The 14290-nt window shown below is 43.9% G+C and overlaps 1 protein-coding gene across 2 annotated transcripts in view; it reads right to left on the bottom strand.

The window, feature by feature from the left end:
* The window catches only part of Myo16 (myosin XVI), a 482961-nt gene that overhangs the window by 135067 nt on the left and 333604 nt on the right, over nt 1–14290 (bottom strand). The gene's annotated exons all lie outside the window — the stretch shown is intronic.

Below are 14290 nucleotides of genomic sequence, written 5' to 3' on the forward strand. Positions count from 1 at the left end.
ATTGGACAGCCATTGCTAACTATCAGCAGCTTCATCTACTCCAGAGAAGCCTTTCTCTGCGGGGCTGGTCATGACCAGATGGGACCCTCAACAGAAATTGGATATATACCCCCCCCACACACACACAAACACATGAAAAAGGATCACACAACCCATAACTCCACAGTGTGGAGGTAAACCGGTCTGGGCTAGAATCCTAGCTTCTCTGTTCTTCCTGGGTTAGGGAGGTCAGTCCAATGACATCACACAAGACAGCCACCTCATTTTTTTTTTTATTATTTTTTACAAACATCTGGGTCTCTGATGAGCCCCTTTAATTTTCAGAATGGTGGCAGGCACTGTCCTGTGCTGCCAAGTCTGTGACGGAATGCATGGGAACTTCTCTGCAGATTGTCCAAAAGTTAGACAGAAAGTCTCCGGTGCTGACTCAGCATCTGACCAGCCCATCAGACTTGGCTGTCACTTCTTCAACCCATTTTTAGATAATGAATGGCAGCTGAGCTCACCTTCTCCTGGCATAACCTCCGGTGTCTGAGAAATAGGTGCTGCTTTGGGCTCCCTTCCCAGATTCCCCAAGCGCCTTTCCAGATACCCACGGCATTTTTGTGAAGATTGGGTCCACGCTCCCCTCTCCCAATATCCCTCTTCCTGGCTTCACGTGTTCCTGGTGCAGACACTTGGCAGTTCTCCGACACCAGGTATTTAAACCACGGCCCTCATCCCTAACAGCCTATGGCATCTTCTCTCGGAACTTGCCCGCATCCCATCCCTCAAGTCCTCTAGAGCTCTGAGACTGCCGCTTCTCTCAGCTTGTTTCAAGTCCTGAACCTCAGGCTGGCCGCAGGAGCAGCTGACTGGCACTGGAATGCCTCCACATTCCTGCCTGTAACAGCAGGGACAGGGCAGTCCTTGTCTTGCTGTCAGGGGGGATCTTCTGCACCCACCATCTCATGCTAAGGTTTCAGATCAGCCCGGTTTGCTAAGAGGTTCCCGATTCACCTCTTGATGACATCACATCACAGTACACCCTGGAACTGTCAGACACACTTTTCCTGGTCTTCAGGTTCCCAGCACCATTTCCAGTTTCACTTGTTCTCGGTAGCTGACAGTATTTCTTACATTCAGGGAAGAGCTAAGACTCTCTTACTTGAAAACATCTCCGGGCTCCTGTTTCCTTTCCAAATGGCTATTCATACCATCTTCTGCACACTCTCAAGGTGGAGAGCTTGGTATGACCAGGATGTCCCCCCCCTTCCTGGGATTGTCCCTGTCATCAGACAGTGGCTAAAGTCCCTGCATTTGTCTCTTCAGTTCCCACTTCTTATACTTAGTAATTCATTCTGGTAAAAAGGACTACTACTTATTATTATAGATAAAATAATAAAAAAGACCAAGAATTCATTTCTGCCTTCTACATTCTCATCTGGGTTTAAACCAACTCCACAGTTAAATGGACATGTCATTTACATTGAACCCCTGAGACTCTGGAGTATAGGTCTCTTTATTTTATGGTTCTAGTCTATAAGAACAGTCTGTTTTCTACATGAGAATCTAATGATTCCAAATGAACACACACACAGGTACACACACACACATGTACACACACAAACACAGGTGCACACACACATGTACACACACACATGCACACACACATGCACACACACACAGGCACTCACATACCAGCATTCAATGATAGCTTGGTATTTATAGGAAGCATAGAGTGTGTGGCTAGCAGAATTCATCTTATGGCAAGTGCTTTTGCATAAAACATCGCATCACCATGTAGATGAACTTACCTACTTATGCTGTACGGAATAAATTTATGAAGTCTTTAAGTCCTCTTTTAGGGGGGACAACTTACATTCTATAGAGTTTTCCAACTGTAAAACTTCTGACCGAACTCCTGAGAAATGGATGAATTCAGTAATGACAAGATTTGAGTTAGCAGCTCGGTCTGAACACTGGACACTGCTATAGCCAATTCAGTAGTCAAAGTGGCTTCGGTGTTTCTTATGATTGGCAGGCGTGGATTCTCCAAACTTGTATTCAAATGATTTTCCTAGTCTCAAATCTGAAGTCAAGTATTTTATAAGGCATCCATGGAATGGATTTTAGTGGGAAATGATGTTAGACACAGTCATCCATACCTGAGGCTGCACAGCAACCTATTATTTGGGGATGGCTTCTATGTGTTTTGCAAAGGACATACACAATGCATGCATATGTATATAATGTGAGCATATATGCAGACACACAGGACATTTGTTCAAATACATTTTTTAAAGCTAAAACACAACCAGACTCCAACTTTGGTTTCTTAATGGAGACGATTAATTCCATCTAATGAGTTTGCTCCTGGCATTGCAAATCTAATATGACATGGTTGTTTCAGTCATGAGCATACAGTGAGACTGCCTAAGCAGGGCCTGAAGTTTAAAAATAACAAAAAAGACAGGGAGGGAGGGAGGGAGGGAGGGAGGGAGGGAGGGAGGGAGGGAGGGAGGGAGGGAGGGAGGGAGAAGAGAGACATGAGGGTACGGCAGGGATCAGTTGGTAAGAAGGGGGCTGGCTGGAGAGGGGGATTAAAAAGGGTAATAGAGATGAATGTGACCACAGGCCCCATGTTCAAGATGAATTTGTCAAAAATAAAAGTAAATACAAGGTGTCCACCTGTGGCACTTATTGCATGAAGAGTACCTTCCTGCCTTTTAAATATTACAACTTTAAATTTAGGATACCTTGAGTCCCATTTATGCAAGTGATAATACAGGTAAGGTCTATGTGTGCCTAACTGCTTTCCTTCCTTGGCAGGGTCCTGTAATATAATCAAAACTGGGAAATTGATCAATACAGTGAAACCACAGAGTATTTACATCAGCATGGGGACGTGTATGCAGAATTTCTTTTGATTTACCCCTGTGGTGATATTTTGTTGTACTCTAATAAAGTTTGTCTGAAGATCAGAGGACAGAGACAGCCACTACATTAGACATAGAGGTCAGGTGGTGATGGCACACACATTTAATCCTATCACTCAGGAGGCAGAGATCTGTCTGGATCTCTGTGACTTCAAGGCCACATTGGGCTACATGAGATTGACCCAGTCAAGGACAGAAACAGAGCCAGGCAGTGGTGGCACACACCTTTAACCCCAGTATTTGGGAAGCACACGTGCAATTAATCCCAGCACTAGGAAGGTTGAGACAGGAAGTGATATGGCTGGGCAGAGAAAAGCATATAAGGTGTGAGGAGTCAAGAACTAGGCCCTTTCAGCTGAGGACTCAGAAGCATTCAGTCAAAAGATTCGTGGAGCTGGCGAGGTGAGAAGTGGCTGTGGCTTGTTCCTTTGTCTCTCTGATCTTTCAGCAATGACCCCAATATCTGGCTCCGGGTTTTTATCATAAGACCATTTAGGATTTGTGCAACACACCCCCTCCAACAGCTCAGTCATTGTATGTCTTTTCTTGGGTTCTTTGCTTGGTGGGGCCCTCTGCCCTCTGCCACTGTCTTGAATACAAAGCTTTGAGATGTTATGTGAAGTGTGGTCAGTTGATTCTTCCCACTTCACTGTTTATAAATATCATTGTAGCCACTTTGGTGCCTGAACCTTTCCTTATACATTTTACAGTAAGCTGGACTATGCTTCTAGATCTACAAAAATATCTGTTTTGATACAGGTCTCACTAGTTCATGTTCCTCCTGCTTCTGCCTCCTTAGCATTGGCATTATTACAGCCATGCCCCCCCTTCCCCCACACACACACGCACAGTGGCTGTGGTAGGAAATACACAACATTCATCTGGGAGGCAGGCTACACCAGTCATTCCTAAGCTGACAACTCACTGCCCTGTCTTCTATCCATGAACACAGTATGCTTCTCCTGTTTGGACTCGGACTCCTTCAGAAACGTTCCTCCCTTTTCAGTGCTCTCTCTCTGTATATGTTGGATGAGTCTTTCTTATACCAGTGTTTTTTTATTGTTTTTTTTTTTGAGTGATTATGAATGTTATATTTAATTTCAGTGTCCATTACTGACGTGAAAATACAACAAACTTTAACGTTTTTCTTACATCTTTTAAAATGTTTTAGTTGTTTGAGAATTTCATGCTCAAGTACTGCATTTACCTCATTACCAGCCCCCCCTCCCCCTCCAAGTCTTCCCATGTCCCTCCCCACACCCCCTCTCAACTTTGTAGCCTCCTCCTCCTCTTTATTATTGGTATGCCACATGGTCTGGCTGAACTTATTTCTGTGTGGTTTTCTTTCTTTAGTTGATTCCTTGTGGTTTCTGTCCACTGACATTTATGTCGTGTATACATAGAAATAGGTGTGGTTTTTTTTCCTTCCAATCTATCAGGCTTTTATTTCCCTTTCAACCTCATTAGATTCACTAGAACCTCTAGTAAACACTATCCTGCATGGTGATGACGGCCAGCATCTTTGCTGGCCTCTTGATCTTAGGAGTAAAGCACCCCATTTCCACGGTTATACACAGCATTAGCAATAAGCTGCTGTGGGTGCTCTTTCTTGGGGCCAGCCATCTCCTCCAATACTGTCTTTTTTGGGATTACATATGCTAATATTTGTGGGTGCTCCTTCATGGGGTAACACAGTTGTCTTTTTAGAATGTTCGCTGTTGTATGTTGCATTTTGTCAAATGCTTTTTCTGCATTTATTGGTTCAACAACATGATTTTTTTATTAATATTCTGGATTATCTTGAATGATTTTCAAATATTGAAGATATTTACATTTCTGGAAAACATTAACTGACCATGGTAAATATATATACTACAAATTTCTCAGTTCGGTTTGCTATAGTTTTTGACTATCCATCCAATTCTATTCTTCAGGGACAGTTTCCTGGTATATTCTAGATTTTGCCTGGTTTTGGGATCAGGGCAATGCTAGCTTTGTAAAAGAAATCAAAAAGCACTCTGTCTTATGTTTTCTGGATCAGACTGTGTGGAGATGGTACTAATTTTCTTTTAAACATTTGGTAGAATTCTCCAGTTAAGCCATCTGTAAGAAGGAGATTTCTTTTTTGGGAATTTTGAATTTTCAAATTCCTTTCCTTGACTGGCCTGCTGGGACGATCTGCTTCACTGGGGTGAGCTGAGGTAGCTGAGCTTTCTGAGGAAATGGTCCATCTCAGCCTCACCATCAGATCATGGGGGAGTACTTAGGTTCCCTTTTGATCTTCTGAATGCTGCCAGGGCCACAGAGGTGTTTTCTGTCTTGTTCCTGATATTGTTATTTATATCTTTTTATGGTCAAACTTACAAGAAGTTTTTCATTTTTATCCATGTGTTCAAAGGACTATTTCTTTAAAAAAAAGATTTATTTTGATAATTTTTAATTATGTATAGAAGCGTGTGTCTCTGCATGTGAGTGCAGGAGCTCACAGAGGACAGAGCATTGGATGCTCGGGACTTGGGGCTACAAATGGTTGTGAGCCACCTCACGTGAGTGCTGGGAACTGAACTCAGGTCCTCTGGAAGAGAAGCAAGTGCTCCGAACTGCTCATCCATCTCCCTAGCTGCAGTCGCCTAGTTCAGATGGATTTTTATTCTACATTTTTTGTTTAAAGTTTTTTTCCATATAATATATTTTGATCATTTTTTCTTTCTCCAACTCCTCCCCGACTCTTTTCGCCTCCCCCCACACATAACTTCATGATCTTTTTTACCTCTTTTTCCACAACAAAACAAGAAACAACAACAACAAAAATAATCAAAACAAACCTCTCCATTCTTGAGATGGAAACTTAGATTTTGGAATTTCTCTGTCCCCCGAATAGATGAGCATTTGATGTTATCATAGACCTTCCTGCTGTACTGACTAGTGATATGTGGTGTTTTCCTTTTCAGCCAACTACATATACATATGTCTATATTTTCCATGTGTTAATTCTCATATATATAAATATATTTATGTGTGCGTATAAAAGCTTATATGAACATACACACAAATTCTCTCTAGACTTTTCTCTGTCACTTTTGCATGATGTGTTATTTAAGGGGCTGTTTAGTGGCAGGGTATCTGGGGGGTACTTTTCACCCTCCAAGTGTCTAGAGGTTTTCCTTTCGTCCTTTTCTCGTTCGTTCACAGTTGAATCCCACCACAGTTGGTGAACCTTTTCTCCATCCCTCCCATGCTTTAGGATTGGTTGAGTTTGGGGTTGGGGTCCAGAACATGGTCGACACTCATGCATTTTCCCAAGTTCTTAGAAGAATGGGATCCTTGTCTTGGGCAGCCGAGGTGTCCTATGAATGCCACTTGTGTCCTCTGCCTGCTGGTCCTTATTATACAGTTGTTTTCACGGTCACTGGGAGGGACGAGCTGTGCCTTCCACTTGGCCTTCTGTTCCTCATCTTCCTCTGACGCCTCTGATCAGGGAGGCAGGTACAGCCTCACTGCCACCCATGGGAGCATCCGCCTAGTTTCCTTGGACCTCTTCAACACTTCACTGGTGCTGGGTGCCCTCCTCCTGGCCCCCATCAGCTGCTACTCCCAGCTGCCTGCCCAACAGGAAGACTGTATGCAAGAACTATGCCTAAACAGAACAAACCTCCCAGGGAGGCTACTCATAAAAGGCATCAGCCATCATAGCTCACCAAGAGGGATGCCACCGGCAAGAGTGGCCATCCGCTGAAGGCAACACAAAGTCAAAAAGACACAAAGTGAAGCTGCTGTGGACCAGGGGAGCAGGGAGTTTATGGGGACCTTGAAGACCAGGGAACCTGTGGGGATCAGGCCACTGTGTCCCAGATGGTGTAAAAGCAGGCAACCTCAAGGTCCGGTACAGCGGACAGGTTCCTATCAGATAAAAATCTATCATAGAACCACCTATAGCTTAGCAACTGGTTGTCAGGGGAACAGAAAACCATCTGTTCTCACCATGGCAGCACCCACCTGGGGCAGCAGAGAACAGGTTTTAGGCAGAAGGCTTCCCTGGGCCATTAAGGCAGCTCTTCTGCCCAGGGCTCTGTTCCTGTGGTTTATTACGTGGGAGACAAAAGGAGAGATGTGGGAAAAGCAAAAGAGGGAGGCCAGGTTAATTCCCTCATTTCCCATCATCCTCCCATAATGGGTCCTCAGGTCTTCCTTATTTCTCCCTCCTAAAGCCTGAAAGACAGGCTTCATGCTGTGAGTAGCAGCGCTGCTCATGCGTGTAATAGAGAAATTTATATGCACACAGCCCAGAACAAAAAAATCTTTAAGGAAATCGTCACGTATTCAAAAATTCTCTTTGGAATGATTCTGCTCAATAAAATTACTCAAAAGAAACCTTAGCATTCTGCTTCTGATTCAGCTGTGAGCCACAGTCACTAAAGCCCCACTGTGACGGTGCCAGGCAGAGGGTGGGCAGCAGCCAGGGAGCCACTGAACCAGACTGCTTAGTTGGACATACTCACTACAATACTCCTGTACCACAATAAGTACAATTAAAAGATAAATTATGTGAGCTACGCATGCACGCGTGCACACGTGCATGCACACACACACACACACACACACACACACACACACACACACACACACACACACCAGGGTGGTATAAGAGGCTTACCACAGCTGCGAATCACAGCTCATCAAAACTGCCCATTTTCCTGGCTCCACAAGGAAAATAAAAGACACAAAACACTAGGGCATGTGCATTTTCCTCCTAAGTGATGGCTAGCAAGCTTGAGCTTGGCTCGTCACCAAGGAAACGGGAATGGAAGGCAACACAGAGTCTCAACCATAGCTCCATCTACACACAAGCATAGTTTCCTGAATTGCAGTTAAGAGTCCCTGGCTGCCTTCCTTTGGTGAAGAAGTTTGGGCAGGGGTCAGTCTGTACCAGCTGCCTCCTCGGCCTGTGTGAACCTCGGGACCAGTGGGAGCGTCAGGCAAGGGTGTGGGGAGGATCCAACCCTAAGTGCCAACTGTGTGGCTGGTGCAGTCAGTGCTTCTGAATATAGGGCTTCCGGGTTTCCCATCAGCCAGTCTTTATTTTTCCTTATTCATGTGAAGCAAATCCTCCAGATCTCACCCAAGCTCCAAGGCCGCCGCTTCTAAGAGGCAGGCCAGGAACACACAGTTGTCACTTCCTCACTGGTTCTGATGCGTGATAAAGCCAGAGAACCAGGGCGGGAGAAAATGAAATCATCGAATGGTGTGATAAAGTCCAAGTGAGCATCAGCAAGGTAGGGTTCCCGTTTTAGCTTCCACGGTTCACCCACAGTCATTCCTGGGGCTGAAGGGTAGTCAGAAGTGAGTCACTCCCCATGCCTCAGTTTCTCCTCTGTCCAATCATCATTCACACCAAACTCTAATGATTGGCTCACATCATTGGCTGTTGCCATTATTCTCAGTTACCCTCTAGAATATGACAGTAAGACCCTACTGCTGAAGACACCACACGCTTAAGTCGCAGAACATGGAGAAATCAGGCTTCATCTCTACTGGCTAACTCCCATAGTGCTGGAAGGCGCTGTGTGACTAGGGGAGAAAGGTCTTCATCTACCTCACCCAGCCATGAATTCCATGAGCTACAGTGATGAAGGGCCCATTATTGCTTGGTAAGATATGCCCACTGGAGTAACCGTGGCACAAATGTTATGGGAGTAACCAACCATTTCCTAGTTATGTTTAAGGACTGATCCATGAGATGGAATTTATACCTGGCACTGTCAATTAGGACAAGAACCTGAGACTAGAGAGGCCATGGGTCTAGGGAAAAACCTACCCTTATTATTCTGGTGAATGGAAATAACACCAAAATGACCCATAATGATGTATTGCTATACCCATAAATTCGTGGATCACTCAGTCCTCATCATATGAACTTCTTTTTGTCACAGAGACTCACAACTGGTCAATATGCAAAAAATAAAGAGACTTCACAATGGGCAGCCTTAAAAGGGATGTCTAGACCACACCCCTCCCCTCAGGGCTCAGGGATCTTCTAGTAAGAGGGAACAAAAAGATTCCAAGAGCCAGAGGTGGTAGATGACTCCAGGGAATAGCATTTGCAGGGTCCAACAGGACAGTTGCACATATAAACTCACAGCAATTGTGACAAAGTCCCAGCATGGAGACGGGGGATGAGGATGACATCTCACCCCTGACTGAGGAGCTACTGGCATTTTATGGATGCTGAGGGAGCAAGAATCAGTTTCCTTTAGTGCTATGACCTCTGATATATTGACCGCCTTCCAGGGCAGGTCCTACACCTAAGCATAGTCAGTCAACACAAATGGGACTCTGTTGGGGGTGGGATAGAGGGGGCAGGGAGAGAACATAAAGTTGGGTGGGTAGGAGTGAATTTGATCAAAATATAGTGCATGAAAATTTCAACAATTAAGAAGAAAAATTAAAGTATTTTAGATTTTGGTATTACAGTTTCTCAACTAGTAAATTCTATGAGTGATTTCAAAATCTGAAACGTATATGAAACTGGAAATGCATTTTGGATGAGGGACATCCAGCTTGCCCTTAGGTTTCTTGTTTTGCTAAAATTTAAAAGTGGTATAAATATGGAAACTATTTTTGAATTGATTTCATTTTCAGAATGAGCTGAGAGAAAGGGAGTATTTGGAAGGTTGCAGCAAGCTCTGGGAGGGTGAAGCTCCTGAGAGAGGCAGTCGGATCACATGTCTGGGGAGTCTTCTTCCCGGGACACTGAGTTGTAAGTGCCCACCAGCTTGGCACTCAGAAGATCATCAGTGTTTATGGAGCAGAAGTGATCTTCTGCACATCCTCCATGTTTCCACTCCCTTCTTGCATCTTGTTATTTACAAGATGCAAAATATCCTCAGAGAAGTGGTTGGGATTAACAGATGATAAAAATGCAGAACTTTGCAGACATACTTGTGAATTCAATATATCACATCAGAATATATGTGAAGATTGGTTTTAGCAAAATAAATAAATGATCATTTTCAGGGAATGCAAATGCGTCTGGTTATTTTTCATGCCTGGGTGCAGCTTTCTATTCAGTCTGCCGCAAGGACCTTGATCCCTTGAGGGCTGGTGACTTTGTTCTCTTTGTCACCAGAAATAAAGCAGGGCACTCAGGTCTGCTCGTGCAACATCCTGCGCAGGCTCATCTGTCTGGGGACTTGGTACCCCACTAATGGGAGAGTTCGGGGAGGTGGGGAGAAGTTGTTGGAAAAGGGCTGCCTGGACAGGGACAGGGAGTGGGGTATGTTATCTGCTCCCACTTTGCTGTCCTCTTCTCTGCTTCTAGGTCCACCTGGAGGTAAGCCAGCTCCTACCACCACGCCTATGTGGCCCTGTTGTTACCGTACCTCCCCAAGCATGAGCAACTGCACCCTCAAATCATGAGTTCAATTCAACCTCTTTCATGGAGTCCCTTCTTGTCAGGGTTCAATCACAGCATTGCAAAAGGTAACGGAAATGACAGGCTTTATTATTTTTCCAAGAAGTGATTTCTCCCAACAGCTTTTAGTATTTCCTTTCGGTTCTGATTCACGACAGGCACTGGGAACACTGAGCAGCATGAAGAATCATTATCTCAATACCAAGACGTCTGGATGTTACATTTGATATAGCTGAGATTATTGAGTATAGTTCATCTCTTCCTTTTAAGAGAAAAGTCTTAATAGGAAAATGCCAATATTTTAGGAGATTCAAAGCTTCATATTTACAACTTTCTATCTGGCCATTAAAGTAAGAGGAGGTACTGGACTTAGAAATAAGGGGAGCCCAGGAGCCCCTGTACTTGTCATTCCTGGGAGGAGAGAGAGAGAGAGAGAGAGAGAGAGAGAGAGAGAGAGAGAGAGAGAGAGAGAGAGAGAGAGAGAGAGAGAGAGAGAGAATCACCCAGGACAACCTTCAAAGGAAAATTGATGTAGGAAGAGACAAGAGGGCCCTGCTGAGACTAATTTTTATTTTTAAAAACACCTGACCAAGACAGGAACAAGTACAGATTGTGAATTAAGCTCTTTCCACGTGGGTCAAAACGTTTTCATCAAATAACCTTTAATAGCATCAGCTTTTCTGAGACCAGACAGAGTTGATTGTTGTGTCTGGGGATTCTGCCTGGAGAAAGAGGGGGAAGAAAAAAACAACAAAAAAGAGGCCACCCATTGATTTGTCTGTCTGCTGTGTCACTTCATTTACGGGTTCACTTCCAGAGTCTTCCGGGTACATTGTGTCTCCAACAAATCTTCAGAGACAAGGGCCAGGGCACAAGCTGTAAATGTCACTCCTGAGACAGGTACACCTGCAAAGCTGAATGGGCTGAGGGGTTCTCCATGCACCACCCATGTCCATGGTCAAGAGTGCAGAGGTTGATTGTAAACAGCAGGCCACCTAGAACACTCTAAAATTATCAGTGGGGTAAAGGTTTTCCTCTGCAGGGAGATGTGGGCGGCAGCATAATTCTAAACAAGGGGTAATTTTTCAAATCCAGCTTATTTGGGGCAGGGGGGGGGCGGGATGTCCTTTCTGAGGGGAAGAAAAACGTTCAGGTGTTTTATAGATGGTCCCTGTTTCAATAAAACTTCTTACCCTCACTCCATATCCATCGGCAACATGTTAGTAACAGACTTCTGCAGCGGCCTGTAGAAATCACAACAGTGACGGTACTGATCCAGGCTTACGTGTCTGGGATGACAACTCTTCCCTCGTGGATGTGGTGTAGGGGGTTGGGGAAAAATCCTGCTGCATGCTTTCAACCATAAGTGAACTATAGCAGGAGACTACAAACTTTTATCTCGTCATAAAAACACAATGCAGAGTATATACAGAGATCGCAAGGTTTTAATTTTCTTAAGGGACATAATATTTAAAGGTTATCTTTGAATGCACAGTAAAATCCCACACACCTGTGGGCTCCCTTGCACTATTAGTTATAAATCCAAATGCTAAGGAATCTAACAGTTCTGCAGAATTCTTTTTAATCAAGGTATAGCTCCTCACCACAATGGGGCCGTCTAGTCAATGAAAAAGAGAAGATCACATTAGCAGAAATTAAGACATTCATCTGCATGTTTTCTCTTTCAGTGCAGTTTTATGACTTTCATGAGAGAGAAATCACTGAGTTGTCTCTACTTATCTTTCAGGGAAGTCTATAAAGTGTGGTAGGAAAACAGTAAGAGATCATAATACAGCCAGAGTGGTTACAGCTGCCCTAACGTTCATCAGCTTGTGTTAGGAAAACGCCAACTATTCAAACATGCATTACTAAATCTGCTGTCCACAACACACGCACATTTATAACAACATAGGAATTTACAAACCCTGGCAAAGCAAATAAGGATATTTTATCACTTAACTCGAATAAGTTCATTGGCCCATCAATATTCTCATCTGGACAAAAAACAAAACAAAACAAAACAAAAAAAAAAAAACAGTGAAGTGACTGAATAATCACTCGGTTGTTAATCTCTCAGATTGTCCATTCAAAATTTTGATTAACCGTGTGGCCTATATACACTACAGACCTTCAACTATTGTGTCAGGGGGTATGATAGATAGGTATATTTGAGGGAATGTGTAAAAGTAATCGCTCCTGCATGTGTGCCAGCCTAATACTTAAGCCCCAGAAGAGACTGTGAGATTCATGATTGTATTTCCCCAGTTATAAATTTCATGGGTGTACAACTGAGGGTCCTTGTCCTCAGCATCACATAGCTATAGAATAAAACTCAAACTCAGCTTGTGTAGACCAATGCCTCTTCTTTTTCCTCTACACCGTGGGTTCTACAAAGTGCAGATGATAAAGCCTTGAGCCTGTTGACCCAGTGGGTGGAGGGGAGACGAAGATGGAGATGTATGGAGTGAGAGAGGGGCCTGCCGCCCACCAGCAACTCATGTCCACCCAGGATGACAGACCTTACTTTGCAATTTCCTTTATATATGTAATTTGTTAGACTCAGAGGGGACCATATTACATTAGAGTGGGCCTAAAATGCTTATGGAAGAGGAAATGACACAGGACACCCAGAGAGGCAGGGTTGGGAGTAATGCATTCCCAAGTCTGGGACCGACTACATTCTGTTTGCAGAGAGGCCAGAAGGAACCTGCAGATGCTAGAATGTGAACTTCCATCTTTCATTACTGGAAATATATATTCCTGTGTGGTGAAGCCACCCAGTTTCTCGTCTTCTATAGGAACAGCGCTAAGTTTACCCATAGCGGTAAGATCTTGATGAGTCATCGACCTTCACCAAAGGCCTACTTAGAGAAAACCAACAGAGAACTGTTTATAGGCAAGGATGTGGTCACGGTGCAAGTATCAGGCATCATTATTGATGACGACATAGAAAGTTGAAAGTAGTGTAGATTAGGTCAGGAACCCGGTGTTCAGAGAGATGGCCCAGATCTAGGACAGAGGATGTGGAATTTCCAGGTGAGGAAAACCACAGGAGACAAAGAAATTGAGAAGTGCCAGAGTTAGCTAAAGACAGCTCAAGGATTAGGAAGAAACTCTACAAAGTTCCTTGTTAATGTGCTTCACTTTCCTTGTGTGTGAACTCACATGAAACACTGAGTGTTTGTATTCTCTTCCTTAGGCTGCTGCTGCCACAGTAAACACCGATGGGTGACTGGAAATGAGAGAAGTCTGTGGTCTTGTAGACCTGAAGAGAGAAGGTGGCTGGAGCTCTGGGAGCTTCTGGACCTGCCTCTTTCATCTAGGAAAGCTCGGGTCTTCCTTGTTCATGACCTGAATCACTCTAACCATGACCTGTTGGAGTCACGTGACTCCCCAGCCCTCTCTGCACACTACCATTGGAGTTAGGTTACCCCACCACAGGTGTTCTTACACTGTAGCTGGTGAGACACAGACTAGGACCTCTGCTCTGAGCAATGCAGTATTCACAGAGGACCTGGCCATGGGAGGGGGAGATGCATACTTCACAACTAAATTTTTACTAAATTTCATCAATTCAATCTTTACTTACAGCCTCAGATCAGTTTACAACTTCATAATCCACTCACTGTTCTCACATCAAAATTTAGGAGCTTTAAAGCCCAATTTCCGACCATAGTCAGTTTAGAATCATCTTAATAGAAATTCAACTCTCCTAAGAGCTGATATTGTCAACCTGTAATTCTTCTTTCCTTCAAGATCCTTAATTTTAACAGCCAATGAACTCAGACGCACTTGTGGATTTAATGCTTATCTGTCATTTAAATCACCAGGTTAAGAGCAAGCCCTAAAACAGGTAACTTCGTATGTGATTTAAAATTGGCTATAACAAATAAACAAAAAGAAGCCAAGCCCCAAGGCCCCGAAGCCTTCTTTAATTCAAACGTATGCTCATTAATGAGAT

Source organism: Peromyscus maniculatus, chromosome 17, assembly GCF_049852395.1.
Source record: "Peromyscus maniculatus bairdii isolate BWxNUB_F1_BW_parent chromosome 17, HU_Pman_BW_mat_3.1, whole genome shotgun sequence".
Taxonomy (NCBI): domain Eukaryota; kingdom Metazoa; phylum Chordata; class Mammalia; order Rodentia; family Cricetidae; genus Peromyscus; species Peromyscus maniculatus.